The 19,114-nt window shown below is 40.1% G+C and overlaps 1 protein-coding gene and 1 non-coding gene across 4 annotated transcripts in view; both read left to right on the top strand.

Moving 5' to 3' along the window:
• Positions 1-19,114, top strand: part of LOC124049492 (trichohyalin-like) — a 140,353-nt gene that overhangs the window by 112,678 nt on the left and 8,561 nt on the right. The window lies entirely within an intron of this gene.
• On the top strand, positions 16,805-16,986 carry LOC124050031. The gene has a single exon (XR_006841537.1). It is a non-coding gene; the product is annotated as a U2 spliceosomal RNA (small nuclear RNA).

A 19,114-nucleotide genomic window follows, 5' to 3' on the forward strand; every position in this document is an offset into this window, starting at 1 on the left:
TGCAGTGCATCCCACTCGCTGTTGGTGCAATGACCCAGTTTAACCACAGGAATTGAGTAACTTTTAACCTAATGTATTTTAAGATATTTTCTTTGTAAACATCATTTTATGCCTCTGGCAATCCTCTTGCACATAATAATCACCATGCCACAAGAGAAGCTATTTCTCAGTCTACTAAGATGCTTTCCCTCACGTTTGGGACCTAACAGTCCCAAAATGTTGGGCAATAGTTGTTCATAGCAGTTTGAAGTGATTAGTCCTACTTACATCAAACTGTGTGTGTTCACACACAAACACACTTCAGGCTTCACTCGCTTGTTCGCACAGAATTAGCAAAGCTCCTCAGTATCAGCTATGGAAACAGCCTTTAATTGCCCAGTTTTGTGTGGGAGATCAGCTTATTTGTGAGTGTGTGTGTGTATGGCTGCACTCTCTTCCTTCTTCTCCTCAGGCCATTAGATATGGTGTGTGTTGTTTCAGCTCTGGGCAGGTAAACAGTCAGAAGGACATTAGCTTTCAATCAGCCTCCACTATATCACCTAGAAGTTTAATTAATTTCAATCCATAGGGCTTGCAGTGTATGGAGAGTCTGCATTTCTGTGTGTGTGTGTGTGTGTGTGTGTGTGTGTGCGTCTGTGTTTGTCTGTTTCCATTTAGGCTACCTCATAACCCTTTCACGGTCAGGGTGTCTAAAACTGCTGGAAAGGTCAGCACACTCTTTAGCCTGCCTCACATTTTAATTGACTATCTCCCACGCACTGCACCCACACACACACACACACACACACACTCACATACTCCCCCATCATTACAGCTGGTATGGATCCCAGTATGAATTGATGATCTCCTATCTAAAGCCTAATCACTCCGCAGGACCTTAGGGAGGCTCAGTGATCCGTTTCTCTCTGCTGCTCCACAGGAAACTCACACTCACACGCTGAGCCTGTTGATGAGTGGAAAATGAGCATTCTACCTGCTTTAATATTGTAGTTCATCACAAAGGCCTGTGAAGAATTGAAACGGACATTAAATGGCACTGGGAGACAGACATCAAGATTGGTGAGATTGGTGGAATTGGAAGGATTAATAGTCCCGTGCAGAGACAAATTTAGATTAAAAATTCCTCAACAATTTTCCTGTTATTGGCAAGTAATCACATGTAATGACTGATTTTTGTGAAAGAAGGTGACAGGGAGACAGAGTGAGTTGACTTTGATTACTGGCATCCTTGTTAAGATAACAGGATTTTTTAAGCCATTAGAGGAGAGCTTTACTTTAAAAAAAATATGTATTAAATAAAGTTTTGCACAATAGATCAAGAATACACATTTTGCACATCTGCACAGTGCAGGGAGCTCCTCCTGTGATGAAGGCCCCAGTTAACTTGCTTTGTCTTCAGAGGTTAATGCTGCTGTTTATAACCATCCCTCAAATACGGACCATCATCATTATGCTTTACCGGCTGGCAGACGCCACTGGAGGAGCGGCTTGTGATCAGAGGGTCACTGGTTCGATTCCACCACCAGACAGGCATTAGCTGATGTGCCCTTGAGCAAGGCACTTAACCCTCAGTTTGCTCTCCGGGAGCTTGATGCAGCCCACTGCTCCTGTGTGTCTCACTGCATGTAATTTGCTGGGTGTTGCATGTGTGTTCAACTAAGGATGGATCAAATGCAGAAGACGAATTCAGTGTGTGTATGTAAAAATATATATACTGTCAATGAAGTGATTCTTAATCTTCTTAATTTTAATTAAGCGAGAGAAGAAAAAAAAGGACTACAGACACAACAGTGATGGCAGAGAGTCAACATGTGTTAGTGTCTGTGCGGGCATTTTGAAGGCTCTGTGGTTGGATAAATGACCTTTTATTAAAGAAATTAATCTTTAACTAGTAAAGTAATCATTTTATTATGTAATCATTATACTGCTAAGGATCAGTACAGCGAAAGAAAGAACTATCAGGGAAAAAATCCTTTAAACCATGCAGCAGCAGTAACAGCAACAATATATAGATCTTTCAGTTATGATGGCACTTAGTTGTTAAGAGACAGAAGCAGACAGAATTATGGAAATGCAGACAGACACTGGGTGGCAGCTATTCAAACATCTACATAATGCCCATTGATGCACCATTTCCTGAAGGAGCAAGACAGGACCTCTGCGCACACACACACACACACACACACACACACACACACACACACACACACAAACAAAATGGCAATAACACAGGCCTGCTTTTGTCTCAGCCTTTTGGAAGTGGAGAAAAGAGGAGTGTGAAAATGAGTGAGCGAGAGAAAAGAAGCCCAGGATGAGGTGTGTTATTCAGCCTCGCCACGGGTGGTTAGGACAACGAGGAGACCAGGAGAGTCTGCCCATTGTCCACACATGCCACACACAAACACACACACACACACACACACACACATGCCGGACAGAATGCAGTAAAACCCAATATGTCGCAACATTTGCCAAAGAAAAGTGAAAATGAGTGTAAATTGAGGTTATTTTCTCCGCCTTTCCCTCACTACCTCACACTTGTTATCCAGTCGCCCTCAGCTGTGATGGGGGTTCATTCTACATCCCTTTCTATGTCTGAGGTTCAGCACAGCCACCATATGCAGGTGCCACCAGACATGTAAGTAAGGAACAGCTAGCTGGAATTATTTTTTGCACAACTTCCTTTTGTCACACAGGTTCCTCCAGAAAAAACAGCTAATCGAAAGATTTTGAGTATCCATATTTGCTTTAGTACTAATTTGAATTTAGGAATGCACGCTGACTATGGCTGTTCAACTGTGTCAGACTGACAACAGTGATAAAGACCACAAGAGCGAACCGTTTATAGATTATCTCTCTTTCTGCTACATTTGTGAGCATGAAGATTAAAATTAAGAATCACTTTATTGACAGTATATATATTTTTACATACACACACTGAATTAATCTTCTGCATTTGACCCATCCTTAGTTGAACACACACATGCAACACCCGGCAAATTACATGCAGTGAAACACACAGGAGCAGTGGGCAGCATTAAGCGCCCGGGGAGCATATTGGGGGGTTAAGTGCCTTGCTCAAGGGCACATCAGCCAACTAATGGGGGGGGGGGGGGATTTTTCGCATTAATCACTCCACCACACCCAAATTTTTCCTGCCCGTCCGGTGGGGGAATCGAACTGATGACCCTCCGATCACAAGCTGCTTTCCAACCTCTAGGCCATGGCTGCCCCCGTGGAATAACTTGAGGAATAACCTGAGAAATAATATTAATGTAGTTAGTAAATCTGTTTTTTTTTTCTCCAAAATTTAATTTGTAACTTGTAATTTTTGACACAAACCTACTGGAACATCCGTGACTCAACTGCTCAGGGATAACAAAGTTTCATGCAAAGTGTTTGTGACAGCTTTTTATTCCACCGTTAAGACAGTCAGATAAAAGACGTCTCTGCAACAACCTGTGCGAGAGAAAATAGTGAGTTTTAATTTTTCAATTTGGCTGTTCACACATCAGAACGACTGTGCAAATTTATGAATCTGACAAATGATTCACCACCAACCAATTAGTGACCTGCTTTGATTTGGAATTGGCTCCGTTTTTCAGTTTGCTTCCACTGCTTTCAGCTGCTGGCAATGTTGATAATGATTTTTTTTGGGGGGGGGATTTGGCATTTATCATCGACTCCAAATGATTAATATCCACAGGAACTTTAACATTTCCTTTACAGCATTTGTAGTTGTTGGTGGTGGTGTTATACTGAAATGCATGATACTGTATAACTGTAATGTAACTGTGGTGGACAAAATATAGGCTATCTGCTATAAGCAGAATTTATGGCAGAGCTGTTACATAAGATGTTAAAAGTGCACCTAATGAAATGACTGTTGAGTGTGTATAGAATATTTAAAGCATATTAATTTCTAATGGGCAGTAACTTCTGATATTTTAAAACCTACGAGATAAAAGTTTGCCATCATAAAACCATAAGTCTTATCAAATGTAAAGAGCACAAGGACATGAACCTTCTAAGAAAAATAATCTTGCTGCCACAGTCAAAATTTCACACTTGGAACAGAACTGACTCACACATCTCACTCTGCTCCCCGTGGGAACCAAACATTTCGACCAAAACCTTGCACCTGTCAGTCCTGGGAACAGCAACATCTCATTACAACATTGATCAGTTCTCGAACCTTCAGTGTACGCCTCCCTCTCTCTCTCCCTCTCTCTCTCTCTCTCTCTTTCTCTCTCTCTCCCTCTCTCTCCCTCTCTCTCTCTCTCTCTCTCTCTCTCTCTCTCTCTCTCTCTCTCTCTCTCGTACATCATTCTGTGGTAGCACCACAAAAAAATAAATAAATAAATAAACTATGAATGATGAAGACGGAGATGAGGATGAGAGTATTGAACCGGAAGAAGTGATAGAACAGGACTGAAAACTAAACTAAATCATATGTGAATATGCAAAGTTTAGTTTTGCTTAACCCGCGTATTTCACATCTCAAGCCATTACAGATCGCATTTCTTCATTTATGAAAAATGTGAACCCTGAGAGGAATTTAGCTTCCAGAAAAGACATCATTACTGAAAGAGAAGAAAAGCTGGTGGTTGTTGCTGGTGTTATGAGACTAATACAAATCAACAAGTTCTACGTAATGCGAGAACATTTGCTGTGCAGGCTGTCTGTTATTTTTGCCCTGATTTGACTTTACCAGCAGAAATAAAATCATTTTGCGCCTCATTGCCACTTGAAATCCTGTTTTGCACCTCCAAATAACATTTTTTACACATTTTTTTTTTTTTTTTGGTGTAGAGGTCAAAAAGAATCCTGAAGTAGCTGATGTTGTTTATGATCCATGAATATCACATACAGTACATCTAGGCCTGAGTGTACTTAATAATGCATTAGATGTACTGATTTTTGTGTCATTGATAGCCATCTTTCAAGAGAGTCTTTAAAACATGCTTTTTGCTGTGCCCTGTCAAAATTCAGTCGAAACCAAGTGTGCAAAATATTGAGAATGTGTGCTTTTTCCCAGAGACGGACTGATCAAGGGATTGCACATGAAAGCTTCGATCCTTTATTGATTTCACCTTTTTAAACTGCGTCTCTCCTGAGGATGAGATTCAGATTATGAGAAAGACACGGGTTAAAAAAGGCTTTGCAAACTGACACGTGGATTGTGAAAAACCAGATGGAACTCATTATTAAAATGCCATTGCTAATATTTTGTACACTCAGTGTTTATTAGTGAAGCTGGGGGTCCTAATTTGAACTGTCTCCACGCATACATCGCATTACAAGACACAAGCTCTCTTTTCCTTTTGGTGTACGATGCTTTGTGAGTACAAAGTGGGGACATGTAACACATGTGGTTGCTTTGAAAAAAAAAGTTGATAAGGGCTGATGATATAGAGAACTACTGTAGGAACTGTCATCATTTGTTCTTTGTGTAGCACCTTCCAGTCTCACAAATCAAAACTCCAAACCAGATGCTCTCCATTTGTCTCCAAGCATTTTGATCATTCTGCTTTATCAGTTTCAAAGACAATCTTGCAAAAATAAAAAAAAAAAAAATGTCACAGGAGCTAGTCAATTGTGACACTTGGGAAGGAAAGGATAGAGCTTCGATGAAGGCGTTCATTGTTGTTAAGCTCCAAACATGTCTGTTTGTGTTTTCATTCTGTACTTTGCTGATGGCTTATTCCAGCTGGTCCACTGCTTTCAGTAGGTGAATGCAATTTGTAAATGTTGACTCCTGTCAGGTAAGTTTTTGTGTACTTTCACTAACTAAAGCAAAGAAGTATCTTTGAGTTGCAGCTATGCAAACTGGCACCGAAAACGAAACGAAAATCATTGAATTTTACGTAAATACGTAGAAATGTTGCCTTTTTTGACTCCGTACATGATAATTTCAGTGTTACTTTACAGTGCACACGTACATGCATAGTAACTGCTTACTTTTGCCCCATTTTCAAATGATTTAATTAGCTATTTTTATCTATCAGTGGATTCAAACAAACAGACACAAAATAACTCCTGAAGAATAGTCAAATTGGTGAGCTGTGATGTTATAGGAACAACAGAATTGACAACCCAAGTCTTCATCATGTCACATCACTTAAACTGATGCACAGCCACTGGCTGGGCAAATGTTCCATAATGTGCTCAACAGTAATGTGTTCATTACAGGTGTATTTATGAGCGGTGGCAATCAGGAGAGGAAATAACATTCAGAGACGGACCAAGAGGGTAAAGATGGCAATGTCAGGCTTTTCTTTATTTTGCCTGGAATCAAGAGGTGTGAGTGTGTGTGAGTGTGTGTGCATTTGTTCCTATATACTCCACCACACATGTGCAGTATGTTGATGAGTGCGGTGCAATGATAGATTCACAAGCTGCTCCCGTCAGACCGCGGCGCCTCTGACCTTTGACCGTTAAATCTCCAGTCAGGTTTAATGATCCAGTCCTCTCACACCCTGGAATATGTTACCATGGAAACTTTACCCCCCCCCCCCCCCATAATGCAGGAGAGTTCTCCATCCATGTCTAATTCAGTCTCAAGCCAAGTCGGTGACCTCTGAAGAAATGTTTGCAGTCTGATCAGTATATCCACAGATGTGCTGTTTGTCTTCCTGAAGCTTGTGTGAGGATTTCTTCATGTTAAATACTAAAGTTAATATAATCTCTGCAAAGGTGCCCATGAGAGGGACTGGAAACATTTGCATTCCATTATTAAGAAAAAACTAATACGATGCACAAAATAAAAGTTCATTAAATGGATAATAAACACTTATTTTACTGTAAAAAGTTGTTGTTTTATCTAATTGCGTATTTGATATTAAATGATTGTAAGCTACAGTCAGTGATTTTGGACCATTTGCACTTCTTAATGTAAAAAGCAAACGTGTTTGCGTATTTTAATTTTAGGTTTTTATGTGTTTTATTTGTTGTTAAAAATGTACTTTATGACCAATAGTCATGTTTTACACATAGTTGTTTCCAATATTGATTAAATATTTAAGAACATAACCAGTTTTATCATAACTATGAATACTAATGTCTAGTTGCACACGTCTGTATGACTTAATCTGCATATTGCAGATTCATGTTACATTCTACATTAAAATAGAACCAATAAAAGCTATGACAAGCTAAATGTTAGCCAGATAAAGTATGGATTCTCCATGTCCAGCTATTTGGAAGGAGGAAGGAATGGCCCCTTTTAATCAAGTAATATTTGTGTCTGTGAGCGGGGGACCAGCCACATTATCATGTCAAGTTACAAATTAAAATGCCTGGCTGCTAACAGACTGGGGATATAAATGGGCCATCATGGCCATCTAAGTGTTCTAATGACATTTTTCGCCTGCCAGACAATTAATTCTATCAATCTGCATAACCTTTCCCAGAGCTCAGAAAACAATGGCATTTTTATGGGTCAAAATGAATGGAGTCCAACTGAAAAGTATGCTTAGGCAATCATTACATTATTTAACAAATGTATTTAATTGGATTTTGATGCCTGGGTGTCTGTTTCTGGAGCGCCGGGGCCAGTGCGCTGACTCCAGCTCTGGCTAATTCAATAGGCTAAATGGAATCACTGGAAACACTCTGCAATCATCACTGCATTAGGACGCTCATTCCCATCATGTAAACATCGCTTTGAGCTCCTGCCATTTATCCTCTGGTCTCGCCGTCTCTGTTTCCCCTGTATTTCCACCACTTCTCAAGACATTCTTTCATCCTCCGTTTAATGAAAGTTGAGGTTGAGTTCCGTTTTGGACTCAAGTGAATTCACAAAAAGCAATTTACCAAAAAGCTAGCACTTCTAGACGCATGAACTGCTTAGCTCCTCACTTTTCATAAATTAGGGGTGGAAGGCTTCCATCAGACCGGGTCTCAAAGGGATTGGGAAGGTGCTAAGCACGTCTGCCTTTAACGGAGGTGAAAAACAGACTAATTCATTAAGCATTGATCACCCCAAATGACAGCAAAGTGCTTCGACATTTAGCGGGCAAATAACTGACAAATTGGCACACAATTTTTGTACATTTCCAACTCTTTAATGGGTAAAGTATGGAGCAAAAAGGCAATAAAAATGTTAGCAGACAACCGGATGAACCCACACCCAGCCCATTATGCTCACCACTCCTTGTGGCTAAACGCCCTTAATGTGTTAAACTGTGGGCAAGGGCCGCCCTAATGATGCGTTTTGGTGAGTGTTTCTTACTTTTTGATCAAAATTACATGTTTTATTTGATTCTTTTAAATGCAGTTTGTAATAGGAGCCCCATTATGCAGTGGACGAATGGGCCCATTATGAACGGTTAGTCTGAAAGTACCTGGGTATGTATTTGAGTAAATGTGCTTAATCTTGGACAGCCTAATATCATTTCTATCAACACTCCACCCTCTTCCGGCCTGTGAGATGAATACTGATATGACCTCATTATTGTATTATGATTGGTTGGGTTGCATGGCCTGCAGACGCACTCATAGACACACACACACACATACTTCTTTCTGCAGACTTGGTCAGAAAAATGCAAGAATATCTGCAGACACATAAATGGCCACAGACTGTGTACCTACTGATTCTAACAGATTCAGCCTTCGGCACAGCTTCTGCTCAAGGACAATTAAAAGGGGTTAGACCATGTCAGTCAATACAGGAATGCTGGCCGATAGAGCCAAACGTGTGTGTGTGTGTGTCGAGCAGTGCTAGATGAGCAGCGAGCTGACCTGAGCCCCAGACAGACTTTATTAATCAAGGCAGGAAACGTGTACAACCTCTCAAGCTTGGCCTAAAGACGTTGCTCGCTGTCTTCCTGTGATGTCTGTTTCTCCGTCTCAGTGCTCTTTGTCTGCTTGTGTTGTTGGCCTTAGTTTCCTCTTTTCTCTCTTCTTGCTGCAGATGCCTACCTTGCTGGCTCTGTCCCTCACATGCCCTGTTGAGAAATTTTGTCTCTGAGATGACCAGATAGCAGCGCAGGGATTTCAAAACGGAACCTCTTCAAGCAGGGACTCTGAAAGGTGGTAATGACTTACAGCATTATACCTGTGGAGACACAAGACCTCCTATGTCTCCATAATTCATATGATTCATCCTCTCATTACTTGACCACAGATGGGTTGATGTCTGGTACTGCTGCCTTTAAAACCTTGTTGCTGCTGAGCTAAGTTGTGCTCATTTGCGGTATGTTGTGGTTGCTTGTGATTAAGTGTTTGTGGCTTCCTGTGGCTATTTTACTATCAGGAGCTTATCAGGCTTTCTTTGTGGTATTTTACAGTTGGTTGTGGTTGTTTGTGTGCTGCTGTCTGCGTGTGGTAAAGGCCATGTTTTCCATAAACTCTTGCTTCCTGTACTTTAACAGCTCTCCGATCCTGGCATTGCTTTGTGTCTGCTTGTATTTATTTACTTAAACGGATGCAGTCAGTACCAGTATTGATCATGTTAAAAAGACATTCTTGGTTGATTTTCTACAAAATAGAACTTCAGAGTTAAGGCTACCAGATCTTTCACACCTACCTCATTTCTACACTCTGATTGCAGGGAATTTCTTGAAATTAAGTTAAGATTTATTAATATTGAAGTACTGCAAGTTACTTTTAACCCCACCGCTTAGGTCTTCAACAACTCTAACCCCTTTTATCACAAAAAACTCAATTTTAATCCCAAATAAAGAGAAAATATCTTTGAAAAGTTAGTTTGTTTGAAACTAAGAAATCTAATACCAGTTATTTCGACATTTAGCGGGCAAATAACTGACAAATTGGCACACAATTTTTGTACATTTCCAACTCTTTAATGGGTAAAGTATGGAGCAAAAAGGCAATAAAAATGTTAGCAGACAACCGGATGAACCCACACCCAGCCCATTATGCTCACCACTCCTTGTGGCTAAACGCCCTTAATGTGTTAAACTGTGGGCAAGGGCCGCCCTAATGATGCGTTTTGGTGAGTGTTTCTTACTTTTTGATCAAAATTACATGTTTTATTATTAATAGAACTTCAGAGTTAAGGCTACCAGATCTTTCACACCTACCTCATTTCTACACTCTGATTGCAGGGAATGTCTTGAAATTAAGTTAAGATTTATTAATATTGAAGTACTGCAAGTTAGGTCTTCAACAACTCTAACCCCTTTTATCACAAAAAACTCAATTTTAATCCCAAATAAAGAGAAAATATCTTTGAAAAGTTAGTTTGTTTGAAACTAAGAAATCTAATACCAGTTATCAGTGACTATGACTCTGACCGAATATTGCGGACATGATTTGAGGAGTACAACGTCAAAAGAATATGCAGAATCATATGGAGCTGTGAAGAGCATTTCACTTGGGGTCTCAAAATTCTTATACCAAATGATGCAAATAAGAATGATTAATGTGATTGCATGGGTGATTGCGGAGTTGATTGATGGTTGGCCTCTTTGAATAAAAAGTTTGTGACAAATAGTGTACTTTTCGTCACAAGGAAAGGAGCAGAAGTACAGCAGAGTTGGGAGGAAAAAGCCCAGACAAGTTGGTGCAATATTGACTGTGCCATCTGTGATGTGTGTGACTTCAAAGCTACAATTACTTTGAGCGGTTTTAAGACTGATACCTGCTCATGTTAAGAGGCAGCCTCTCACCTCCGGAGAGCTGCCTGCCAGAAGAGAAATAATTCATTTTTAAGAAACTGAGGCAAGGGCAAATTCTGCCGCGCAGCTCTCTTCACATCCATCTTCAAAGAGAACCAAGTTCCTATATGAAACAATGGAATATTTGGCTTCTTATTCACATCATGGGGCTTTTTGCCAGTGCAGGGTTCTTTAATTCCTCTATTGTTAGTGACAGGCCTTACTGGGAAGGCCTAAGAGGCTTTTTGGACCCCACTGGACACTCTTAAACATAGACCAATCAGAATGCACAATAACAAGTTGAACATTCATTCCAGAACTGCAGGGATTTTGGTATCGGGATGATCTCCATCTTTACAGAGACAATAAAAAGTCCCAAAGACATCCAGAGTGGTTCACGAGAGGCCATTTTGTTCGCTGCAGCTGTTTCCTCATGTCTCTTAAATGACAGCTTTGCTGCAGCCATTAACATGCATGTCACTGAAACAAGTATTATAGTTTAATTCCTACCATGAAAAGCTTCCAGAGGCATAAAAACTGAGCCACAGTATGGAGGAGGGTGCAAAGACAGACAAGCTTGTGTGTTGCGTTGACTTAATGGCAAATGGATGTCATTGGAATTTCGAGCGAGGCAGCAAGATCTTATCGCTCAGATAAATGAATTAATATTTTACACTTCGGCTGAATTTTTTTCTGCTACAAGAAGGGTAGAGTTGAGGGGGGAGTCAAGTAAATTAAGAAAAGAGAATGGAAAAGAATAGGAGAGAAATAAGAGCTTGGGATGTGAACTCTTCTAATGTTATTCAGAGGCAGTGAGTCATGTAAGAGAAAAGGATCTTTTCTTGTACCAGTCAAGGACATTATCTGCTCCTGCTAGCAGTTATTAGCATTAGCATTTATATATTCAATGCAATTTTGAGGTCTGGTGATACTCTGAGGGGTCAGGAGAGAAAAATGAAATGAGGGAGGAAGGATAAAAAAGGTCTTTTCTCTGTGTGCAATTGGCGCTAACCAGGACAGAATAAGCAATGAGGTAAGACACAAGGACATTTCATGCTGGAATTCAATCTGTGATCAGAGCTCAAATTCTCTCCATCAACAGGAGGAGGCCACACCTCGGAACAAAGCAGGAATAATATGGACAATTTAAGTATGATCAGGAGCCAAATGTTTTGCGTAGCTTTTGCTGATTCTCACACAGTCATGTCTAGGTGTTGATTTAAACAATGCGGTATACACTCACAAAAAAAAATCACATTGTAGATTTAGCGAGTTAAACCCATCCACACTTTGGAGATTTTAGATAACATTTGTGGGTCAGACTGTATTTGAAGCAAATGGTTTGAATAATTTAAAATTGGGTGTTCAGTTGTGGTTTCCATGAAAGAAAAGTGGGGGAGGTGATTCACTTGATGGACACACACACACAAAACACACAAAATGGCTGAAACATAGTCAGCTAATGGTTCATCCTCCCAACCCAGGAGGGTCAAAGATCATGAGCTCAAGCACTCAGACAGTTTGACGCAGTTAAATGCACCATCTGTTCAAATTAAAAACAATAAAAGGCAATCAAAATGGCGTATACCTCACTGGGAGATTTAGGAAATTTGGGCTGTAATGACGCAGATAATTTTAAAATTCTACTCTTGACAGAAAGCCTTCAGTAGGTCTGCCTCATTGCTCTTTAACAGAACAGACAGCTGGATTTAGAAGTCATTATTAGTTTGGGAAAAAGAGAGATCAGCCATGGAGAGCTACATTTGGCAAATAAATGACAATATTCAGAAAATACCAAAATAATCTTTCTTTTTATCCCTCTAAATAACGAAATCATTCATAAATACCCTATCATTTGCATTTTTCTTTACGCCAGACATTATTTTATTTAATTAACCTATGGGAAAATGTTGTGCACTCGAGCAGACCATTTCAAATGTCTGAGCACCATTATAAACTGTACTTTGTTTGACTTGAGAGCCAATAGGTATTCCCACTTCAGTGATAGCTCTGTACTTCATGGACCTACATCATTCTGAAGGCAGATGGGATGTAATGTCCATCATTTCTACCCGCAATGTGCATTAAGGAAGCTCTGAAAACAAAATGGGCTTTTTCTGTAGAGACAACAGAGCTAAAAAAAAAAAAAAAAAAAGGCTTTGTGGCTAAAACTGCTTCAGTTCTTCATTTAATATAGAGCAGAGCCAGAGAGGAGAATAAGAAGCTGCAATCCATGAATCTTTTATCGACATTCATATTTCAATATAGCTTTATATAGTATGTGAAAGATCATCTTTACATAAATTCATCCCTTAGTGTGTCCACAAAAGTCATCTAATCTCAGATATAATGAGTCTCTTTATTCTCATCATCTTTGTGTTTGTTCCACGGGTAATTTGGGGGGCCCTAAGTGTCACAATTTGCCCCCCTCTTCCTCCTCATCACACACACACACACACACACACACACACACAACCCACCTTGTCCTAGACAGTCATTGTGCAGTTGTATTAAGTGGTAGGGGGCAGAGGAGGAGGGGATGGGGCACAGTGAGGGGAGCACATTCTCTTCTGAGGCTGACTTTGAGATTGTTATTATCATTTTCAAAGCATCAAAGCTTTCTCTCTCGCTTTTTCTCACTCTCTCTCCATCCAAGCTTAAAGAGATGAAAGTTTGCCTTTGTTCCATCCCCTGCTACATTACCTCTATGCATTAGGCCTCCTCTTTATCCGTGAAATTACCTTTTAGCTTTCTCATTCAGCGCAGGCAGTCTGCATGCGACGAGATGGCTCGCACTTTTTCACCACATCATATCCCCCCCTGCACACCTCTCTCTCTGCCTCTCTCTTCTAAAAAGATTGTTGCATTTGCAGTTTGATTTTGTCTACACTTCTCTCTCTCTCTCTCTCTCTCTCTCCACTTCATATAAGGTCCATCTGTCCCTTCATTATATGGTTAGTGTTGTTCTTTGATCGTTCTATCTCCAAAGCAAACACAGGGGTCTGTGTTGTTCCCCCCATCATGCAGATGGCTCGGAGATGATGGCTGAGATGCTTCTTGTTCTCGCTGCTGTTCAGAGAGCCACTTTTCCAGCCTCTTAAAGCGCTCTTTGAAGCTGACAGGAAGCACTCTAAGAGAGAAAAGTTGCTTGATCGTCATGCAAAAACACTTTCCTCCCCCCGTTTTTTTTGGGTATGAATGTTTTTTCCCCTCTTTGATTGGCTTGATCTCTCTCCCTGCCTTTCTGTGTCTTTCGTATCTACCTATCCATCCATTCGCTCTTGCCATTTCTTTAAGCGACACTGTCTAAACTGGAATCTTGGGACCATGCAGGTGAAATGACTTTATATAGCGATTATATTTTACAAGCCACAGTAAAAATTTTTCCTAACATCATTACAAGCGATGAATGGCAAGTAGTGTAAGGGTCAACGCCTCTGCTACCGCTGCCAAGTCAATAGATTTAATAAATGTTCCCCTGTCCATAAAATGCTCATATAGGAGCAGCCAGTGTGGTTGCTTTGCAAAGCAATACACGTGAGTAAAAGTCCTTTCCGCAATCATAAACCCATCTCAGGAGAAGCACTTACTGCGCATTGTTTGGCCGCAAGACTTAATATACAAATAAGAAAAATGTATATGTGTAAGGGTGAAGAGATACACACAGACAGAGATACACACATATTCCACACAGCTGGAATGACTCTTCGCAGACTAATGTAATTAATAGCTTTTTATCCATGTAGAATTTGAAATGAAGATGTAAATTGTTCGTTTAACATAGCCATAGGACATGGAGGCTTCTGCTGTCAAAGTCAATTACAGACTCAGCATAGTCCCAGACTTTATGAAAACCTAATCAAGATGTGGTCTGTGTGTGTGTGTGTGTGTGTGTGTGTGTGTGTGTGTGTGTGTGTGTGTGTGTGTAGCTTCTGTCTTAGGGTAAGCAGAAGGTTTTGTGCAGATTCTGGGCAGTTACGCCAATGTAAAATTATCTACAAGCCACATCTTATCAACACAGATAGAAGCTAGTTTCTGTGGTGGTGGAGAAGGTTTATGATCTTAGAAAATGTTCTGATTGTAACTCCCACTGGTGCTGTTTTCTAGTTAACTTGCTCTATCTGTCTAATGTAAAATTTAACCGAAGTAGTAGCATTTTACTATTACAATCCAGGGGTGTTGTTGTATAACATTACTGACAATAAACCTGTTATTTTTTCTTATGTTATGTCTGGTTTAATAAAAAATGAAAAGATGATATATATATATATATATATATATATATATATATATGTTCTAAATTCATGATATTCACTACAGTGTGAGGTCTGTTTTATTGAACCAGACATAGACAAGCTCTGACAGTAGATACATAATTTGCTGTCCAACTGATGGATCATGAAAAAGTTGGAAATGCACACGTTAATGTAAATAGTGATATATTTGTATGTACACTTTTCATAGCACTGTGTTTGACTTGTTATAACCAGAGCGGAAACAATCAGTCAATGAACTGATTAGTTGATAGACAGGAAATTAATTGGCAGCAAGTCATTCACTGGTTACAGCTTCTCAAATATTACTTTTTTGTTATTTTTACATTGTGCCAGGAGATTAAACTGGTTTTCTTTGGGTTTTGGACTATTTGTAATGCTAAGCAGTCATTGTAAATATGGGACTGCTTTTTTAACTGCTTAAAGAGACTGCTTATTGAGGAAATATCTAGTAACTAAACAATTCTTAGTCCTCTCTGCGTATTGTGGACTGTCTTTTTGCATTAGGGACTGTGTCTGTTTGTAGATTCTGTGGTAGAAGCCAGCACTGTATTACCATTATCCAAAACACAGACACCATTCAGTTTTTCAGCTGCTGACCATCAATCGGATTGTATTTTTTACCCCACGTGTCCATTTACCATCACGCCTCTGTTTATCACTCAAGAAGTCGAAATCAGTAGTGAAAAATCTTGTCAAACTTTCCATTGCGACTTGTCATGCCAGTGGACAACTGACACAAATTCTCTTGACAGAACTGAAATACCCAAATGAGCTCAGTGGAGTAAGCCATGCAGGCGGAGGTTTGCTTGTGTGGAAAGTCATTTATAAACGCCAAGGGTAGCCATTCATGCTCAATGATTTAGGACTTTCAAAACACATTTCTAGCTCATTTGAATAATAATGGTCATAAAAAACATTGCCTGAGGCACAGCAAGCATACATCAAGCAACAACAAATGCCTTCTGAAGTTGTCAAAAGGCCCACAAACACGAAAACAATTAGGACACAGAACTTAATTTGCGAAGGGTATGTTTCTGTTATGCCACGCTCATTTTAATGAGTTTGAAGGCAGTAGTGTCCTGTAGTTTGTGTTGCTGATTGATTGACTGTTACCTCCATACAGTGCAGGCTTAGGCAGACCTTTATTAAGCCTCAATATGTGTATAGGGCCGTACGCACTTATGTGTGTTTACACATGCACGCACAAAAAACACATTTCGCTTCCCTAGTTCCTTATGCCTGACTTAATCGCACCAGGTAGTTGATGATAAGACATTCAAACACCCACATGCACACACTCAGACAAAGATGGATCAAACAAACCTATCCACTTCAAACAGATGACCTCATGATTGCCTTACATCAAAACTAGCATGCAATTAAGGCTGAGTAGTGTTCATCAGCCTATCCTCGCTTTGTCCAGAGGCTTTTCATTGTCCAGCACACTTAGCAGCAAACATCAGTGAAGAGAATCAAAAGATGAATACAATTACACACCGCCAGTCTGTGGAAAAAAAGTCAAGCTCCACATTAAAAGAAATTTTGATTTTACCATACATTGTTGCCATACTGTTGGTTTGAGCCCAAAGACATGAAACATGAGAAACATCAGAATATCAAAATATGTTAAGCATACAATATGATATAATAAAACTTGATAATATATGTGTTTGAAAGTTAAGCATTTGAAATGCATCATCTGGACTGTTACACAGTACATGTGATAATAGGAGGTTATACTGGAGTTATTACTAACTTTGCTTATTTTAACTGCATCAAAACATCCCTCAATTCGTTCTCCATATCTGCCATGTGTCACAAACACTGACATACACAGTAAAGTGATGGACGATGCATCTTCGCTTCCTCCCACTGCACAAATGTGAAGCCAAAATATCCTGCATATGCTCATGATTTCATTTGCAACAGTATCTGTTCTTATCAGTTTAATATCTGATACGTCCTCTATAAGGGGACAGCATATTAAATGGATTTTTAGCACTGGGAGCCGAAAAAGGGGCTTGCTCCGTTCGCTCCACGCATTGACCCGGGGTTGCAGCGCTGCCGGTTTTGGGGCAGTCGTGGATCAGCGGTTAGGGTGTCGGACCCGTAACCGGTGGATCGCTGGTTCGATTCCCCGTCCCGGTGTCCATGGCTGAGGTACCCTTGAGCAAGGTACCTAACCCCCACTGCTCCCCGGGCGCTGCACGCGGTCGCCCACTGCCCCGGGTTTGCTGTGTGTGTGTGCACGTCACTTGGGTGGGTTAAATGCAGAGAACAAATTTCGTTGGAGTGAGTTCCCTCCAATGACAAAATATGTCACTTTAATCTTTAATCTTTTTTTAACAGAGTGCAGCCAGCCACAAGGGGGCGATCAAGATGTTTTGGTTTCACGCAGGCATTGCAGACTCAAGCAGTTCTTTGAAGGATGACCAGAACGGTTCAGTTAACAATGATTGCAAAGGCCTTCGCCACTTGGAAGGATGACTTTACCAAATCTCAGATTTTATTATTTGGCTGCCGATATTAAGATTTGTAAATATCAATAGAAGGCTTTCGGTCCTCTCCTGACCTGACTGGTTATGGAAGCAAACAAGTCAGACACTATTGTCATTGTCCATCAGGCCAACCCTAATTAACATTTCGGAATTGCAGTTTATGAAGAGCATCTCTAAGCATGTTAAATATGTTGAACATTTTCAAGGATAATGTTAAATTCATTAATACACATGCCAGATGTGAACATTTCTATTTGCGCTACATGGAATTACAAAGATGTAAGATAATGAGAAAAGAGCGAGTAACAAGTAAACATCTTACAGTTATGACACCAATCTACTTTCCACAAGAGAACATGGCATCGTGTTTGCCAGGTGGAGGCTGCTTCCATAAGGTTTGAGCTTGAATCAAGTGTTTCTTTTCCTGTTCCATAGCTTGTCATACACAGTGGCCTCGGTGATTGGTTTTTTAATGTCTGTGTAACAATGAGAAGCACACATTGTCAGCCTCCACTGGAGACCACGTGCAGGCATCCAGACAGCACATGCATCCACACATGAAACAACATGCAGAGACACACGTACCGTCTTTACGCACAGAGGACAATACCCACCGCAACCTAGATGGAAGTGACACAAACAAACACGCACAGCTCGCTGACTAAAAAAGCTCCCAGCAAACAATGCAAAGTGAAAAGATATTAATATTTAAATAGATCATTTGCAAGATTGGTATAATTAGTGGCTCATATTCATGTATTCACTTCAGGGATATCACATTGAGACATGTCTGCTTATTCAAATAAGATGCAACATGTCACAGGGTGCATATATGCAAATGCACATATGCCGCTAATTACACATTGCCTGTCACAAAGAGAGAGAGGCTTTCAGCAAAAATGTTCAAAGTTTTCTATGAACTGTTCAACCAGGCTGCTCAGGCTGCTCAGGTCTAATTAAAACATGCATGTCCCTAAGGCCTTATCAAAGCACTGTAGAAATATGTACATCTCAAATAGAGGAGAATTAGCTAAATAAAGGACCTCCCTGGTGCTTTTGTCCTGCTCAGATTCCAGGCTCTGCACTAACAAACTTTATTTCTGATTGGTACTGATAGTCCACCGCAGGGATTTGAGAATATTTTGACCTGAGGCGGGGGACTTTTATTTTGACATCTCCTCCCCCGGCACAATCCCAGATGTAATACTGTGGTTGACACCAGCCGTACTGAAGGCTGTTATGATGGAGGTTGTTATTTTAATGAGGTGGAAATGAGAGGTAAACCTTCTAGGAAGTATTTTCTAATTAACCAAATGATTTGGCCTACAGGGTTGGCTACTGACAAATTCTACACTGTGTACCGCACAAGACCGATAACAGTGTTTATTTATGGCATCAGAGGAATCAAAAAAACAGACTTTTTACACACAAAAACTTTTGACTGACTTACTAAGAATGTATTGTCTTCATGGTTGGATGTGGTGTAAAAACTACAGGGATTATTTTTTTGATCAATGAAAGAAAAAAAATCACCAAATTAAATCAAATTATTTGAGTAAAATGAAAAGAAGACATAATGTGTCAAACATGATCTTTGAAAAGGGCATCTGTGTCTCACTCTTGCTTTCAGATACAGATGAGCATGTGTATGTATGCATTCACGTTAACATTACATTTGTATTTGCACACACAAACACAAAGGCTGGAGCCGTTC

The sequence above is a fragment of the Scatophagus argus genome, chromosome 18, assembly GCF_020382885.2.
Source record: "Scatophagus argus isolate fScaArg1 chromosome 18, fScaArg1.pri, whole genome shotgun sequence".
NCBI lineage: Eukaryota > Metazoa > Chordata > Actinopteri > Scatophagidae > Scatophagus > Scatophagus argus.